Raw genomic sequence first — 19427 nt, forward strand, 5'->3', positions numbered from 1 at the left:
TCTAGGAGCAAAACACAAATCTCAATGTCAAACCACATTAGATACTTTCAAAAACGTTTGCGATTCATGAGGGGTCCTTTTAGCTTACGACAAAACCGTGGAACCGACATCTATTAGGAGTTGAATACGACACCGATAAACTGGAGCTTTGACTTCCGGAGGAAAAACTTAGCGAATTAAACTTACATTATATAGCACTAGAGCATGTTCCATCTGCAAAAAAGGTGTGATTTCGCCAACTTCAATCTCTAATAGGACAGTTCAATTTCGCATGTCAGGTAATTTCACGGGGTCGGGCTTTCTGTAGGCGGTTGACCGATGCGACCTCTAACGTTTAGAAACCCCGTCAGAGAATTAGAGTTTCAAACGCCATGTGCGAGGATACTAACAGTTTGGAAATCATTTCTATGTCAGTATAACGGCGTTACCGTCATGCTCGATTCGTCTTGGACACGGACCGACTCTATAGAGATTTACAGCTAAAGTGCTGGGGGCAAAATTAGTGGTTTCGGAATATATTTTCAGAAATGTGCACAGTCTCTCTGGCCGCAATATTGAGTTGAAAATGGTATCTTTAAGGACACTACTTGTTTTGAGTTATTTGCCGTATTGGTAGCTATGCATATTTGGGGCCATCTCTTAAACAAGAAAATTATTTTTAATATTGATAATATGTCTGTGTGTTGTATTTACCAGGAATAAAACGTTTAATTCGCCTAGCGTCATGTCTCTTGTTAGAAAACAGATTTTTGGAACTCTTACATTTAACATCATGATTACGATAGAACATACATGTATCCCTGGTTCATTGAATGAAATTGGTGATTCTTGATCTCGTTCGGATTGCCGAAATTCTGAACCCTTTGCCCAGGAGCAGACGAAAATGGAGAGGAAACTCCAGACCATCTATGAATGCTCTAGATTCGGAAATCAATAATTTGAAAAAAAGGTCGGTGGCTACTAATACCTGGAAAGTTTACAAAACGGCAGTCGAATCTCTCAAACTTTTAGAATCCTGTGTCAATTAGACGATGTTTGGCCAGTACCCCTTAACCACATACTGCACTTTATCACATATCTTTCTAATTGTCAGTTTTCCGCTTCGACTTCTACATACATATCCGGCATCAGTTATTTTTATCGAATTAACGGATATAGCGACAATAGCAAATCGTTTATAGTTCAGAAAATGTTAGAGAGATTCCGAATGAAACACCTATAAAACCCGGATATATATGTGTCCTCATTGTGATCGGTCTATTGAGTCGATTAATTTGCTCTCTCCTGAGCGTTTTTCATTCGATATTCGAATCGACACTCTTCTCATCAGCCTTTAGTTTAACATTATTCGCCATGCTTGGTGACGGAGAGATCGCAACCGATAGCAAAGCGCGAGACAACTCACAAGGAATACTGCATACGATTCGATATGATGTATCATTTCAAAAATAAAATTACACCGATGCATTACATTTCAATCATTACCGACCAATTTTCCTGTTCAAAAAATCTTATCATTTGAACACAGAGAAACCATTTTATTATTTTTTTGTCCGTTAGGACTATTAAAACGATATTAGAAATCTGTAATTGTGTGCCACAAACTTCAAACCTATATGTACATTTCGACGAGAGCAATTTGACACGTTACCAATATTCTTCCATGTTGTCAAAAAAGAAAAAAACATGTGCCCATACATGTATGCGTTCTCAAAAACGAACGATAGACGCGTTCATTAAATCTCACGACTGGAGCGTACAATGTACGTATACAGTCATAATAGAAGTGTTTTTTCGCCTCTGTTTCATGTGTGTCACGTTCAGGCAATGTTTTGGGATTTTTACGTATTTGAATCATCCCACTGCTGACACATTTTTCATAATTAAAGAATGTGTCAATATTTGTAAATGCACATCACGATATTAGGCTTATAATCAAATTATATCAAAATAATTTTGGAAATTTCGTTTTATCATTTGTTTTATCAATTATAAAATGATATATACAAATATATCAATAGACGCCGTGTTTCAGCACCTAGAGTTCTCATGAAATATAAAACAAAATGTTCATTGACCCGGTTAGGTAGAAGAAAAAATATACGTTCGATACATCCGCACAATTCTAGAATTTCTGTGTTAGGAATTAAAAAAAGCACCACGGATGAAGATCTTTTAAATCATTTTTTTTTTCATTCTTGAGAAACTTATAGGACCTGTCTTTTTCTTGGGTGTAAAACGTCGAAATTACCATTACAAAATATAGGGGCAAGAGGCCGTAGGCCATGTGAGCTATTGCCATCACTTTGCGTCCGTCGTCGTCGTCGTCGTTAACAATTTCTTCAAACATCTTCTCCTCTGAAACTATCGAATAGATTTGCATGAAACTTATCATGTCTGTAACTTAGAATATCCTGCACAAAATGACCGTTTGGATTTTTGATCGGTTAAAAAACATGACCGCCGTTTCTAAAAATAGAACATATGGGTCAGACAACAGATTTTTGCATATGTGTCCAAAACCGTGAGGTAAAGCCAAATTCTGACATGGTTAAACGTATTTAGCATGATGAGATCTATCTGCAGTCAAATTTTGGTGAAAATCTGTTGACCCATGTTGGAGTTATTGCCCTTTTTGGACGTTTTTTTGCTGTTTTTGATGTTATTACTTTCAAAAATCTTCTCAAAAACTACTGTACAAAATTCAATGAAAGTTGGTATTTTTAGTTTCTAGGGTATCCTTAATAAAATGACTGTTTGGATTTTTGATCGGTTAAAAAATATTTCCGCCTTAACCAAAAATAGAACATTGGGGTAGTACAGTAGTTTTTTGCATATATCTCCAAAACCATTCGGTTTGGCTAATATCTTTCAATTGCTGAAATATCCTTATTATAAGGCTTACAAAAGGCTCCGAGGGATCAAAGTCGTCAGACGACTCCATGTAAGAGTTATTGCCATTGAAAGGCAAAACCAAATACGTATTTTTTTGAAGTTTTCAGTCAATATCTTGAAAACTATAATAGATGGAATAAATCTTTCGATTAATCACATGATCCTCATGATAAGTCCTACCAAAGTCTCCAGGGTTCAAAGTTGTCAGACGACTCCATATAAGAGTTATTGCCATTGAAAGGCAAATAATTACGCTTTTTTACAGATTCAATTAATATCTTGAAAACTATAATAGATAAAATGAAACTTTCGATTGATGAAATGATCCTCATAATAATTCCCACCAAAGTCTTCATGGAGTCAAAATTGTCGGACAACTTTTTGTTAGAATTATTGCCCTTGAAAGGCTATCATTTAATCAGGTGGGCGATTCAGGCTCCTGTGAGCCTCTTGTTTCTAATTCAGTTCTAATCCCTGTCCCATTCCCTCATATAAACCAAATGGTAGTTTCAGCCTAATTAAACTAGCGAAAGAACTATAAAAACATGCATAATGAAGGGATTGTTATTTTTGTTTTAATCAGCGAGATGTAAGAATATAAAGAAAGACAGACAAGTTGAAGTACAATAACATAATTCGAATTTTTTATTCATATGTATATCGTAAGTGAAAACGGACAGTAAAAGCGTTCGTTTATCATGCGTTTAAATGCACTCTACGATCATTCGTCTTTCGTGCGTTCGATACAAATTGCACTACAGAATATTTCTTTTATCGTGCCTTTGGTGAGCGTATTTCGTGCATTTTCGGAGCGTTTAGCGAGCGTCTAGGTCCATGTAGTGTGCGTGCGGAAAACTTAAACGTGTAAAAGAGTGTTATCGTTAGATAACAACCTTAAATACAAAAAAATACCAGTTTTATATACATGTATTGTAAATTTCGATATGCTGCACACGTGTTTCAAGGAGTAACCTCTCATCAGAAGCATTAAAATCAATTATGTAGGAAGATAATAACCCAAATATTAGTTGTATACAAGAAGCACTCTTAATCAAAACTATCGAAAGAGGAAGCCAAATCCATCACCGAGAGGTTCTACCATACATGTATGCAATGCAAGGGATGAAGCCTCGGTGTTTTACGTATTTTTAAAATCATGAAGAAATCAATTGACAAACCAAATAAACAGAAGTAACATTTGCCTACCTGTTGACTGAAATGGTGACTGTTCGAATGACCACTGGTTATAATCAAACTGCAAGTTATATTTTACTTTTGAATATGATATATATACTATAAATTAATCCTAAAACACTACATATTTTGCCATAAATAACCTATATGCGACTACAATATCCGGGTTCCCACTATCACGTAACATTTATACGTTGTACACTGTATGAAGGAACGTGCAGGGATTTTATAAGTTATAAATATTATATAGCATGTTTTGTTAAATGTATTCGTAAAATGTACATGTAGATACATGTACATTTATTCTCAGCGATTTTTCTTGTCGTTGAAGAATTTTTCTTTTGTGTTTTCAAATGTATATAATTTTCTATTTGCAGATTTACTTTTTGCAAAAGTGAAGTCAGACACAGAAAAAGTGTTTTAGTGAAGTTTAGGTTTCGTATAATGTTTAATAACATCGAAACTAATGATTGAATTTATAATTTTTTAATTTATTATTCTATTTTTTAATAGCAATAATGAATAAATAAAATGAATTTAAACTGATTAACTCTTTAATATCCTTTCGAAAGTTCTGTTCAAGGTGTACAGACTAATGGGTTGCCTTGAGGGGATTCACATGTGTACATGATGTACATACTGATGGGTGGCTTGGGTCATTAACATGTGTACATGATGGATGTACACACTAATGGGTTGTCTTTGGGGGATTCACGTGTGTACATGATGTATACACTGATGGGTTGGATTGGGTGATTAACATGTGCACATGATAGACACACTGATGTGTTGGCTTGGGGGATTCACATTTGTACATGATACACACACTGACGGGTTGGATTGGGTGGTTAACGTATGCACATGATAGACACACTGATGGGTTGCCTTGGGGTATTTACATGTGTACATGATGTACAGACACTGATGGGTTGGAATGGGTCATTGACGGGTGCACATGGTAGACACACCGATGGGTTGGCTTAGGGGATTCATATGTGTATATGATGAACACACTGATAGATTGGCTTTGGGGATTTACATGTGTATATGATGTACACACTGATGGATTGGCTTGGGGATTCACATGTGTACATGATGGACACACTGGTAGGTTGGCTTGGGTCATTAACATGTGTACATGATGTACACAATGATGGGTTGGCTTTGTTCATTGTCATGTGTATATGGTGTACACACTGATGGGTTGGCTTGGGGTTATACATGTATACATGGTGTACACTTTTACATAATCAGTTTCTTTATTTCTGTTTTATCAAGGGACTCAGACTTCTTTGAAATTATTTTAGGTGTGTTTTCACAGTGGCCAGGTTTAGTGGGCGTTGTGATTATGCCAAAGTACGTGTAACCCGGCCGCACTTTTTGCATCTCTCCCCAGTCAGGAATTTCTGGCCTCTGTATGTCTTATTTTGTTTTACTTTCAGTTAAATTTTCTTCATTTCTTTACGGGCAATTATTTCGCTGTACCAGTGTATAATTTTATATTGGGACCAGCTGTAGCCTGTCCTGTGGTATGACGATTTCCTCGTCGTTCATTGAAAAGCGATTAGTGGCATTGATTTGACATTATTTTTATCCCGCTGGGGTTTTTGTCACTTTGACATATTCGCCAAATCCATTCTAGTTATATATACAATGATATTAATTTTACATGTAGCAGACTAACAGAATCCATAAAGGTATCTGACATTTGCAACTTATACATGCATACACTATATGCATCTTCTATGGCAAAAACTTTGTATTAGCACTTTATAAATATTCATCTAACGAAGTCACATCCGAGATAGCATGCCTACGTTGGATCAACATCCAAACTTGCTATTGCATTTCATATTTCTCTTTAAAGAATGTATTTATAAAAGCTACATGTATAATCATTTGCAGATAAGTGGATTTCCATTTCGATTTTGTTTTATCAAAACCATGGTATTGGAAGAGTAATCAAGGGAACCAAGGTTATAGCGGTAATCAAAAGAATGCAATCCAGGGACACAGACAAAACATGGAAAACAATCATACACATCAAAGAACATAAAGTAACTAAAAGAATACGTACAAAGTAACAAAAGCAAAGGAGCAACTCGGACTCCACTAAAAAACTGTGAGCATGGACCAGGTGCATCGGTAGGGTAAGCGTCTTCTGCTTTTCTAGAAACACCCGCTTGAGAATTGTGGGTTTCCACGATTGTCCAACGTAGAGCAAACGTTAAATCTACACATTGAATCAACATTGAAAAACATTGCAATGAAATGTAAAAATCAGTTAAAGCTGCATTCAAATTATTTGGAAAGTAAATATAATTATGGTTGTACAACATGTATGTCAAGTTGAAAAATTCACACAATAAAAATGCCAAAAGTAAGACATTTCTAGGAAAGTACATGTACATTCTGTGTACGATTGTTACCCGGGCCAACGTCGGACTATTTTTCGGCCAGCATATGGACACCGTTGGGTCAAAGTTGGACATCCAACGTATACCCGACCTATGTATGCTGTCCAGCGCAACCAACCTAAGACCTTACTCTTTAAAATGCATACCGAGTGCAAAAGTTTTATCAGTGTAAGGTTGCACTGTACAGATGCAATTGAACTGCTCATTTTCGTACACAAAATTGACTCCGTATAATTTAGTAAAACTTAAACATAAAAGGTGAATTTTGTGGAAATATTAATGGTGGGTAGTAAAGCATTCGTGTATTAATAGATGCCATATTTCTGAAGATAAAGTGGTGTACAATGCATGTTTGAAGCTTTCCGGAAATATTCAGGTCATTGCCGCCATTGGTTCTCTCCCACTGTGTTCTCTCCTCTGTACCAGCTCGCTGTTTTTTTTTTTGTTTTTTTTTTCAAAAATGCAAAATTTCGCACGAACTTTAAGAATTAAAATCATGAACAAATGAGAAGAAAAAGTTACTTATTTTATATATGTTTTACAACAGAACAATCACTGTCTTTTGACAGATATTTTAGGGAAGGCACCCACAATTTGCATTTTAACTGATATCTTTTTTCATTATGTTGCTATACCTACAGATGTTAATGACAAAATATGAAGGAGTATTAATCATTTTCATGAATCTGTATAATATGAGGATTTGAAAAACATACTTATTACAGAAAAAAATGTTGTATTTCCTTTCTAATTTAAGTTTGAAATTTTTATCTTTGTTAATCCCCAAATCGCCATTTTAAGAGTTTATATATTATATTTGACACCAGACTCTGCGGAATGAGATTGGAAAAATAGATATATTTTTATTGTGATGAAAGTAAAAATATTCTTTAAATTTTGAAATAACAAAAAATGGGAAAATTAATTCCAATAGGAAAGATTGATTCTCATTTGGAACATCGACTTTCTCATTTGAAAACCAGTTTTGCCACTGTAAAGTCACATTTTCACAAAATGTGATAAAATTATCTGCTGTGGCATATCTATAGAGTGGAATCTAACGTACGTGAAAAAAATCTTACCGGAAGTTTTGGTAGTATTTCCGACTCTTTTAAATTAACGTACATGGACAACATGGGGTGATTATCGTCTCTTCCTGGGCATACTTGTACATACATGTATATGTATCGTCAAGGACATACGTGTGGGCAAATCGATCGATTTCACTAATTTATATAACACCATCAGGCTGTCAAATAAATAGTAAACATCTGCATGCATGCAGTTATTAATGCTTCTAATGACCTCATGTTTATCGTGCGTGGAATGGACACTTGCACTGGCATTTGTTCTTGTACAGAAAGATCTGACCTAACTGTGTATACCCCTCCCCGTTTAAGTTGGAAAATAATAACTACTTCGTACAACATATGGACTAAAATCAGCAAATGATAGCATGACATCCCTTTCAAAAATGTCTGGATCAGAACCCCCAATTCGTTTCTTTCCCAGCAAATGTGCCCGTACATGTATATACATGTACAATGTAAATGTACAACGTGCTTCCAATTCACTTAAATAACTTCCTATATTGTATCCAAGCCCTTTTCTAAATCGGACATATGCTTAGAGGTAATAGGAGTTTCGAATGAGATAAGTAACCATCATGTAGGTAGGTTTAGTTAAATCTAAAATTTTTATTTGTACTTTGTGTTCTTCCTTGTTGACATAAACTTTCACACTATCGTGAGCTCTCAAGTGACGGTCATACATACATGTACATGTACGATCAAGATCGTGAACTGGACATGGTCACTTTGAGGTACACATTCAAAAGTCCAAGGCTGTAATCAAGGAAGATTGTATTGAGTGCGCTTGAACGACTTCTCATAATATAGTGCTACATCAAAAAGAATTTTTATAATTTTTCCGATGAAACATCGTTCGTAAAATACTTACCTGGACCCCTGCAATGGCCTTACCCTTGACCCATTGCATGCCTTAATAGCCCCGGACCCTCGTCGTTTTATTGTGCACCTTATCCCCTAGTAAAGCCTGTCCCGTTACTAAGCCATATCTTACACTGTTTTTTTTCATGATTTTATAGAGAAAAAGATGACAGTGATGTTAGGGTATATTTATGTTTCTCACCAAGATACAGAAAATGCATTTTATAAAGAAGGTCTACAGTAAAATTTAATTTGGAAATGTGCATGTATATGAATGATTATTTTTTAATTACTTATCATGATAAACATATTCTTGACATTAAGGAGGTAGACCTAGGGTAAGGGACACAACTCATGAAATCACTGATATGTTTGTATTACATTCCTTTTCACCAAAGCCTCTCAAGCTTTCGTTTGAAGTAGAATAAAATGAATCCAAGTTAATTAGGAGCTTACATACGATTGATGTAACATGCTGAATACAAACGTTCCAATGATTTTTTAAGAGTTGTGTCCCTTACCCTAGGTCTACCGCCTTAAATGAATATCGATCTACTACATATTGCAAAATTGCCATTCTGTGACTGTCACGATAATCAAATACACGTCAGGTAAAGGATGAAACGTGGTATAAAAACAACCACTTTGGAAGTGTTCTTTGACTATTTGCAGCTTGAGAATTAACAAAATAGAATGTTTTTTTTTACATACAAGTTTCTAATTTTTCCTATTGTACCCGATTCTTTCAAATACTTAAGTAGCTGTCCTTGTAGGTTTTGTTTTATTATATTTTTTATTTTCATTTTTTACAGGTCTATATAATGAAATGTATAATTATTCATTCCAATCTGTCTGCCCTTAGAATATAATCCACATTGAAAATCCAGCAGTTTCTATTGTGTTTTAGTGTCATTTACAGAGTAATCTCCCTTAATTTTGGATTCTACTGTGCATTCTATATATTTTTTATCTCCTAAGAACATAGGTTATATGAAAAACTAAATGTTATTTTTTTTTACTGTGGCCATTTAAACAAAATATAAAAATAAAAATATGTAGGCTTTTCAACCATGAATCACATTTTGCATGATTCTTTGGTGGAGTGCTACTTAATACTTACACTTACCAAATATTAAAAACATGGTAGGCACAACAAGGCAATTTTCACTATTAGCTACATCACCATGACAAAAGTGAGTCCCATTTAACCATATTATAATTAGCACATTTGTCAATAACGCAAAAAAAAAAAATCAAAATCACTGTAGTGCTCACTACAGAATTTCTTGGTCCACCAAAAGTATTTAGTGTACATGTACTATGCATCCACCATTGGTTCGTGTATTTACCATGCATCGAATGTTAAAGGTTAATGCGGACAGACAGTATAAGTCGTGTCAATGAAATCATCGAGTTGAAACAATTCGTCTTTAGCAAATTAATTATGCATTCGACAGATGACAAATATCCAAATCTTAATGTTTCTGTTTTACCAGACAACAAACCACTTTCATTGAATTACAAATTTATTTATTGTAGAGCCTTCTGTGCTAAATAAGGACATTCTTTTTTTTCTGATATTGACAAATATTTCACGTTCCATCTATTTATTTGAAGTACATCAATCAAGTAAATGATTGGGTCCAGACGATATTATGTCATTATTGGCACACAATACTGGTATCATCAAGACCCATGACTACTGGTCAATCGGAACGACTAGGTCATTTCCTCCACACTAACATAATTGTCTTCTGTGTAACAAGATAGGCTGATCCAACCGTAAATTTTCCCTAACAACCATTTTCTCATCTCAAATTTAAAAAAAAAACGCTTAGATTACTCGGTCCCAGATTTCCCATTGCTCCCGTCCTGTGTGTTTGAAATTGTAATTCACCGATCCATTGAGAATAGCAGCCTCATTCCAAACATTGTAATTGTGGTTTCAAGGACTCTTCCCCATTAACACTAACATGTGCAGTACATGAATCCCCCGCTGTATTTTCCTATATATGCAGAGTAAAGTAAAACCTGTCTAAACTGAACAACGAATAAACTGACGACCTGTCCAAACCAAACTGAATAATCTGACGACCTGTCCAAAACAAACTGAATAAACTGACGACCTGTCCAAACCAAAATGAATAATCTGACGACCTGTCCAAACCATACAGAATAATCTGACGACCTGTCCAAACCAAACTGAATAAACTGACGTCCTGTGCAAACCAACCTAAATAATCTGACGACCTGTCTAAACAAAACTGAATAAACTGATGACCTGTCTTAACAAGGGTTCGAAGTTCCTTCATATAAATTTCAAGTAATTTTGGACCTGTATTAACCGATCACCTCCAAAAACCGAACAATTTCTCTAGCCTCAAAGAGGGTTGCACTGCAATGTACATAATACGTTTTTAAGTATCTGGGCCGAGGCTTAAATACATATATGTATGCATGCACCAGTCAAGGCCACCTTCTACAAATTTCTATTTCTAAATCAGAATGTCAATGACAGCATATAATTCCCCCATATCTGTCGCCCGAAATCTAAGTTTTACATTAAACTATTCAACCCGCTTCAAAACGAAGGACAACCGCTTTCCAAATTCTATTTTCTATTAACACAATCTTGTCAATGACAGCTTTTAATTTTTTTATTCACTGCAACATACATCGAACAATTAGCCGATGTCAGTTTTCAATTTTCTCCTATTTATATCAATTCAGCACTTGAAATAAAACACAAAACATCGCATGTATAGCATTTCATCCTAGCGTAATGGCAATTAGTAAATTCTCATCTGGTATTGACAGATATTTCACGTTTCAAGAATAATCTTCTAAAATTCATTTTCAAAGCATTAATCAGAAATATCCTTGGGTTTTTGTTAAGTGCCATGTATTGTCAACTCCACGTGTTAAATGTGTTGTTACTGAACTCTGGATTACATGTTATGCTTTGAAATTGCAGGTACAAAAACGTGTCAAGGATCAACTTTAACGCTTTACTTGTTAGTGTGCTTGGCAGAAATGGGAAGAAAATTTCATTTCTTTCTAATTTTCTAATATTTAAAAATGGACCGGATTCTCTACAAGTTTGCAAAAATGCAGTATCGGTGCTTGAAATTCATCCTTTTTTTTTTTACTTTGCGAGCTATTCTGTTTCTCCCTTAGCAAAATACTAGTAGTGCTAAAAAGATGAAATTTGATACATGTATTGTAAACACCATGTGCCTATATATTTAATGCTTGCATTGCAGTACATTTGTACCTGTGTGGGATAAACTTCTTGTATGGGGTATGGGTATTCTCCTCTGGGGGTAGGAGAATAGGACAATAAGGTATGTAGTTTTGAGGAATGGGGCAATGAAGCATATGGAATGGGGACTATAAAGAGGACGATTGGGAATGGAAAAGAATAATGCTCCACTTTTGTATCTATTAATTACAGTTCTATGATAAAGCATCTATATATGTATTTCACTTTCCTTACCAGAATGGGGGATTAGATATTGTACAATGGGGAACGATGCGACGCATTTGGCAATGGGGCATTGGGCAATGTGCAATGGACAATGGGGTGCATGCACATTGTATAGGGCAGGTGGGAAGTTTATCCCATACGGGAACTATAAATAATTACAATGTACATCAATGAATGTTTCCTACCAAAACGATTCAAAGTAAAACGAAGCTAGTACAAAATCAGCTAGAAAACAAACTGTGTACAAAGCTCAGTAGGAGATACCCATTACAGAAACCATAGTACACAAAAATGATTTAGATAGAAAAAATAAAATAGGAGATATTGTATTGTGGGATAAAGATTGTGTGCAAATTTCATCAAATCTTTTCAGCAGATTCAGGAGAGTTTCAGATTGGAATTGGGAACAGACTGAAAGATGAAGGAAGAAATACAATTAATGAATTGTTCAATATTGTTTTACAGTGAAACATGCGAAAGATGTTTTTTTTCGGGGAGGAGGGAGGACGAAAACATTGTTTAGGTTTAGGAATGTGTCCGGTTTATACAGGTTCAAAATGTATTGCTACTGAATTGAGGGACTACAGACATGTCAGAAGAAATATGGAGTAGACAGGTTTCCGAATTATTCAGGATCCTGTTAAGACAAGTTTAACTATGGAAATTAAGTGTTAGTCTCTGTAAGAATCAGGCAGAGGGTGAAACATGGTATGAAACAAAATCATTTTGATAGTGTAATTAGACTATTTGCACCAACAAAATCAAGAAAAAAAGACAATATTTTCCACATCATGGTGCATTGAGTTATAATTTCATTTAAATGCACTGAAAATGAACATTTCAAGGGCAGATAACTTTGTCAAAAACCTCATTTTTCTACGATTCTGTTGAAAACATTTCTGAGCAAGTCCAATGATGCAGAGATCAAATAATGGTCTTTTCAAATAAAAAAAGCATCCTTTAGTGGTATTTTATTGTCAGATCGGTGGGGTTTTGACATGCACATTTCTGATTTTTTCAAATTTTGCCTAATTCTTACAGATACTTACACTTCGGTAAATATTTCATATTTCACAATGTACTGTTTTTTTTTCTTCTCTTTTCTTATTAAGATAGTGGCACAAAATAAATAAAGTCAATAACTACCATATTTCAAATGCTTGTCATTCTGTATGCATTTAGGTCTAAACCTTAATACTTTTTTTGGCTTGTATACTTGTATATTCGATCGATCATAAAACAACAGAATATTAAAAATATCCAGTCGGTATGTAGAAGACAAATAATGAAATTGCTCTTGGTGTAAAAAGTCTAGCATTTCGTCTATGAAATATAAATAATTGTCACCATAAAATCGACAGCGCTTACAGAGGGTACTCACAGGGAGAAATCAGTAGACGAAAGAAATATCGGCACTTTAACGGGCCAATAGACTAATAAGTAGCTGTCTTTGTAAGAATCATTCAAAATCTGAAAAATGTGATACACCCTAAAAAAGGCTACATATTTTTATTTTTGTAATTAAGTTGTTTTATGGGTCTATACTATGAAATGTGTAATTATTCATTCAAATCTGCCTGCTCTTAGGAGATAATCCACATTGAAAATCTAGTAAATTCTATTGTATTTGAGTGCCATTTACAGAGTTATCTCCCTTAATTTTGAAATCTACAGTGCATTCTATATAATTTTTATCTCCTATGAGCACGGGTTATATGAAAAACCACATGTCAAATTCTGTTTACTATAAAAATTAAAAACAATTAAAACAAAATATCAAAAAAACTATATAGGCTTTCCAACCATGAATCACATTTTGCATGATTTTTAGGTGGAGTGTTCAGAAGAAAACAGGAGAAGCACGGACACTATTGAGACTGGTGATCAATATTGTTTACTATTGCCGCAAATATCTGAAACTCTTTCGTCATTACCATATAAATCTCAGCTGTTCACCCTCCTGTATTTCATTAGACAAAAATGCATATACTACATGAACTATGACTTTTAAATTGTCCTGATTACATGTACATTTTAACTGTTATTTATGCATGTACATCATTTACATTTACAACATACATTTAAAATTAAACAAGTACATTTTGCACTTTATCACTTTTCCTTTTATGGATTAAGCATAATGTACATATATATACTTAATGTAATCACACATATGATGTATCAATTTTGTACGATTAGTTCTTAGTTTTTATGAATTAAATTAAGTTTGTAAAAAAAAATACTGAATCAACATCAAACGAACGCAAACTGCAACTAACCATAAACCAAGTATCAACACGTTTCCAAAATAACTTTTTTTTAAAATTAAAATCTGCGCTGGTAACGGTTACGAATATTACGTGAACACGTACATGTATACAAAATCTGATAAGTATGATATGTACATATAGGGCTACACATTTAATACAGCAAAGTCGAGAAAAAAAAATACAAAGCAGTTCAAAACGAACAAAACACAGAAAACGAAAGATATAACATAACTATACACATGTAAGTAACCCGCACTCATAACAAAAAAAACGAGTTACATGTATGGTCAACGTTGCATTTGAAAAGAAGGGGTGTTAGCCTATATCTATATTGTTGTTTTTTGTTTTGTTTTGTTTTGTTTTGTTTTGTTTTTGTTTTTGTTTTTGTTTTTTTTTTTTTTTTGGAACTATACATGTTTAATAGCATGAATGTTTGATCCACTTCACATGAAGCAAAAATAAAATAATAAAACGAAAATGTAAAACAAAGAGTGAAGAAAGGAAAAAAAAGAAAAGAGCAATCAACGGAAACAAGACTCAAACGGCAACTAAAATGAATGCAATCCAGGGACAAATATATACAGTCGACAGAGCCAATGAAATGCACAAACTACATTCCCGTTGTTGCATTTTTGTTGCACATGTAAGAAGTAATGAAAAGTCTATTACTTTTGCACCACTGGCTTTTAGAAAGCTACAAAAACTGTTTAAATCGAACCAATTTGTTCGGTTTACCAATTAAAATTGATTTAAAGGGACTTTCAGGAGTGTCCGGTTTAGACAGGCTTCCAGTTTAGACAAGCTTTCGGTTTAGACAGGCTTTTGGATTATTCAGGATTCAGTTTAGACAAATTTTACTATACAATGTATTCGAGACGACCGTGAATCATATTTCACGTCTTTGCAAATGGACTGAATTTTCATGGTGAGTGGCGGATCCAGAGGTGGGTACAGAGGGTTGGCACCACCCCCTCTTTGTATTGGAAAATTTGTCATTTTCAGGTATAAAATTGTCTAAAAGTTGCAAATAATGTTCTACCACCTCCCTTTTTCTGAAGAAAATCAGCTGGCATGCCCCCCTCTCCTTTTCAAAGTGTATGGATCCGCCCATGCATGGCTGTGTGAATATTCCATATAAACAGAACACTCAGTGTGGCGTTTAATTTTAATTTTTATAAATGATTCAATAGTTTCGGTTTACATTTACAACAATAAATCATTAAATGAGCATGGATACACAAAGTGAATTTTATTTTGCTGATGTGACCGCTGATTTACCGATTATGACGCTACAGCATGCAAATGCTATTTAGTTACCACGAGTATTCCCGCCGCAATGGAAGAGGGAGGTTTAGCGCTGTAAAAGCTTAATTTAGGCCACAATTTCGTTTAAACTGCCTGTACCAAATCAGGACCATTGCGGTACCTGCTGCACCGGTATTGTTATTTCTATTTTGCCAGATTTGTTTTGGACGACTTAATTATGGATCGGATAAGTGCTTGGTAATTTTGTTGTAACCCTTATTTACTAATATCTATTAATACGAAGCATGTGCGTAAGTAGCACTCTACAGATTAAGATGTGTGTAATTTTGTTCATGTTTCGTCAGTGCTATTTTAAGTAATAAATAATTAAAAGCAAAACAAAGCAACCAGATACATATTCAAGGGTTCCAGGGGTCGGAACCAACCTTTTGTTGGAGAATGTTAATTTGTGCATAATTATGGTAAAAATGACCGAATAATTGGCTGAGATCCCCCTTTTTCTCGACTCTACCCCTTTCCAAAAAGTCAGAAGTCGACCCTGGTTAATAACAAAACAAAAAAGTATAAATACAAAGAAAAAAAAGAAAAGTATTTAACTTTTAAATTTGATAGCTATTGGCCATGGTTTTGATTCGAGGTGGACTGTTATTTTCCCCCGAGGCATATGCCGATTTTAGCACATTAGCATTATCATTATTAATCGTTCATTTCTGTTAATTCACAATAGTATATACTTCACTAAGTTGACAGATATTTATAATGTCTATTGTCAAGTGTTATTGTTCCTTTTTGCCACAAGTATGTAACACTTTCGTCACTATCATTCAACTTGGCGAAATCGTTTCCTGTTTTTCATTGACGATAATCTACTACAATGTACATTAGTTTGTACACACATATATATTCATGTACATCGCTACGACTTTAACAATGTACAAAAGTACTTTTACATTATACATACGATGTATGCATGTTACAGATGGATAGTTTACTGGAAGAATCATATATACATGTACATGCACGGGTAACCTTGCGTTTGAAGTCGCAAATAGGATTTGCATCTGATAAGATAAAGTACTTGTGTACCCATTCATTTAATATACATAAATTCTAAGGCCGGTCCGTTTTAAATTAAAAAAAAATACAAGTAAATGTATCTAACGTCTTTTCCAGCGATACGTTCGAAAATCAAGGGATACCGAGAAAGTATAAACAGAGAACGACAAAAACTAAATATTCTGATAATTAATAAGGAATCCCGACTTAAAAAAAAACAAAAACAACAAAAAAACAACTATATAGCTATAGGCTAACACCCTTCCTTTTCAAAGTGTTTGCATCCGGCCCTGAAACAAATGGTGGGTAAACCCGGTCGAATGAATATAAAACACCTGTCCAATGCATTTCTTCTCGTTGCAAATCTGCCAACATGATGAAATAATGGAACTAGACCAACCATTTCTTACAAACACAATTGACCTATGACCGCCATGTGTCAAATGCCACTTTGACAAGTGCAACAGGTAATACCACCTATGTTGAAGTTCCCTACTCATATATTGATGCTTATTTTGCAATAAAGCAATGCACGATTTTATATTGTTCATTTAGCCATAGACAACATGATTTAACAAAAATGTAGCGGAGGTTGTGCTAGTATACTTCTGGGTGCGTACCGTCCTCCATAGTTTTGATGTAGTATGCAGAAGAAATTTTAATACAGGTACGTGCATAAAGTAGTTACATATATACTTATGGATAGAACCACCTGTCGTATGGATCCGCCCAGACTGCAGTATTAATCCAAACTATGGTTAAATCAATGATTATAAGCAAACATTAAGTCGTCTGTGAACTAAAATAATGGGTAGAGTATGACGACCCATGTGGGGCTGGGGTGGGTGGGGGGGGGGGTCTCCGAAGGTCTGAAAAAACCCTTTTGTGCTAATTGTGGGATAGTCAATGAGCACGCGTAGATCATGCTCAATATACACCTCCGCGAGGAAAGTGTTTTTGTTCTAACCAAGCCCTACCTTGCGGAAGTGTATACTGAGCATGCTCATCAACTTACCACTAAAGGGTCTGTTCAACCGGACTTTTTTTCAAATTCTTTAAACCCGCGTTTATTTTCTTTAAACAACACATTGTCAGTACTTTAATATATGAATACATGTATGTTATTATATTATGGTGTGACTTATTTTAAAAACTATTTCAATACATAACGGGATTTCCTAGATTATTACAGGGTCGGTAAATGTATAATTATAAATGTAACTTTTATAAAACGACAACATGCAATCTTCAATTAGATGTTACATGTACGTCAACCTTAATTCACACAGCGCATATTTCGGTTAATATTATTGTGCATCTAGTTGCATTGATATTCAGAATCATACACGTTTAATATGGTTCTGAAAACATTAAATCAGAACAAACACTGTCTTTACATGTGCATGGAGTTACAAGAATTTCGAACATTTTTGGCAGCAGTTTTTAGCACAAACTAGTAAATATGCATACACTGTCTAACTGGCATGACGCTTTACTATATACAAACTTTGAACATAAAAGTTTTTTACTTAAAATTACACTGAAATTCTAATATTTAATCCAGTATTGCAAACCTATTTTAAATATTAATGTTGCGTTTTTATTTAAATCAGATTATTCATTCTTATCTAATTCTTAAATATAACTAATTAGTATGTGCTGCACATCTTGTGGTACACGTGTGCATAAACTGTTCATTGTACCATATATAGTATTACAAATGTGTTAATACATCTATAGAGCTGAAAAGTCAATAACATTATTTTTCGTCATTTTCAAACTATGCACGCGTACATATGCACAGAAATGTAACAAAATGAATATATATTTCTATTACATGTACCCAACCTTATCTATCTAAACTATTTTACACTTATTTGCATATATGTATTAGTTTTGTCCTGTCAAAATACATTGTTTTATTCACAAAGGCAAAAGGCCGACACAAAATATGCAACTCAAAATATAACAATAAAACAATTTCCATAGGGAGATATTAAGATTGTCAACACTTACCACAAAAATATTGACTGTTCAAGAATTAAAATCGTTTACAGTTTAATCCATCATCACACAAAAACAATATGTATTATATCTGTATACATCCCAGTACACTATAAACATCCTTATGTGCCCGGAGGGAAAGAATGACATGATCGTACAAATGAATGTCAATCATTCTTGTGAAATCGATTAGGACACTCCATAACCGTACATTGTACAGTTCGATCTGATTTTTTGCCTCTTTTTGTATTGTGTTTGCTAGAATAATTGGAATATGGATTCTGATTTAGCTTAGGTTTAATCGCCCATCCCTAAATTGCTCAATTCCCAATACGTGTCACTTTATCTAGCTTCTTCGTCCCGATTAACGATATATTGTGTGAATTAGGATAGGAAATCGACACTAAAGTCTCATAATACACAACAAGGCGTTTACAATCTTAAATATATAATTTTACAAAATATTTCAACCGTCTCGCTTCCGTTTATTTCCAAAATTCAGAATTGTATACGGATATGCAAAGGCACTAATTGTCTTGTTCATCTACGGGATTTAAAAATATGGGCCAAGGTTTTGGTTGACCGAGACTATTTAACATACATATGTAAAAAAAATGCCTTGACCCTGGATTTACAAAAAAGAGAAATAAACAGCCCTAAAAACAACAACAAAACAAACAAAACAAAAAAATCAAAAACAAAAAAGACAAAAAACAATAAAACACAAACAAACAAACAAACAAAAAACAAAACTAAACAAAGCAATTTGAAAATGTGCAATGTTTTTTTAAACTAAATAATATGTATTAAGGAAAGAATAAATCCCTGCTATGTAAACGATACTGTGCCTATCAATTTACATGTTAGTGAATAAGACGTATCAATTGCT

At 34.2% G+C, this 19427-nt stretch overlaps 1 protein-coding gene across 1 annotated transcript in view; it reads right to left on the minus strand.

Moving 5' to 3' along the window:
- Positions 1-18870, minus strand: part of LOC148598259 (solute carrier organic anion transporter family member 4C1-like) — a 58742-nt gene extending 39872 nt beyond the window's left edge. The window contains exon 1 of the mRNA XM_088559904.1: positions 18551-18870. The gene's annotated coding sequence lies outside the window, so the exon portion shown is untranslated. The remainder of the gene's footprint in view (positions 1-18550) is intronic.
- Between the last annotated feature and the right edge of the window lie 557 nt (positions 18871-19427).

The sequence above is a fragment of the Perna viridis genome, chromosome 14, assembly GCF_037379345.1.
Source record: "Perna viridis isolate PV_CMFRI_1.1 ecotype Kerala chromosome 14, ASM3737934v1, whole genome shotgun sequence".
Classification (NCBI taxonomy): Eukaryota; Metazoa; Mollusca; class Bivalvia; order Mytilida; family Mytilidae; genus Perna; species Perna viridis.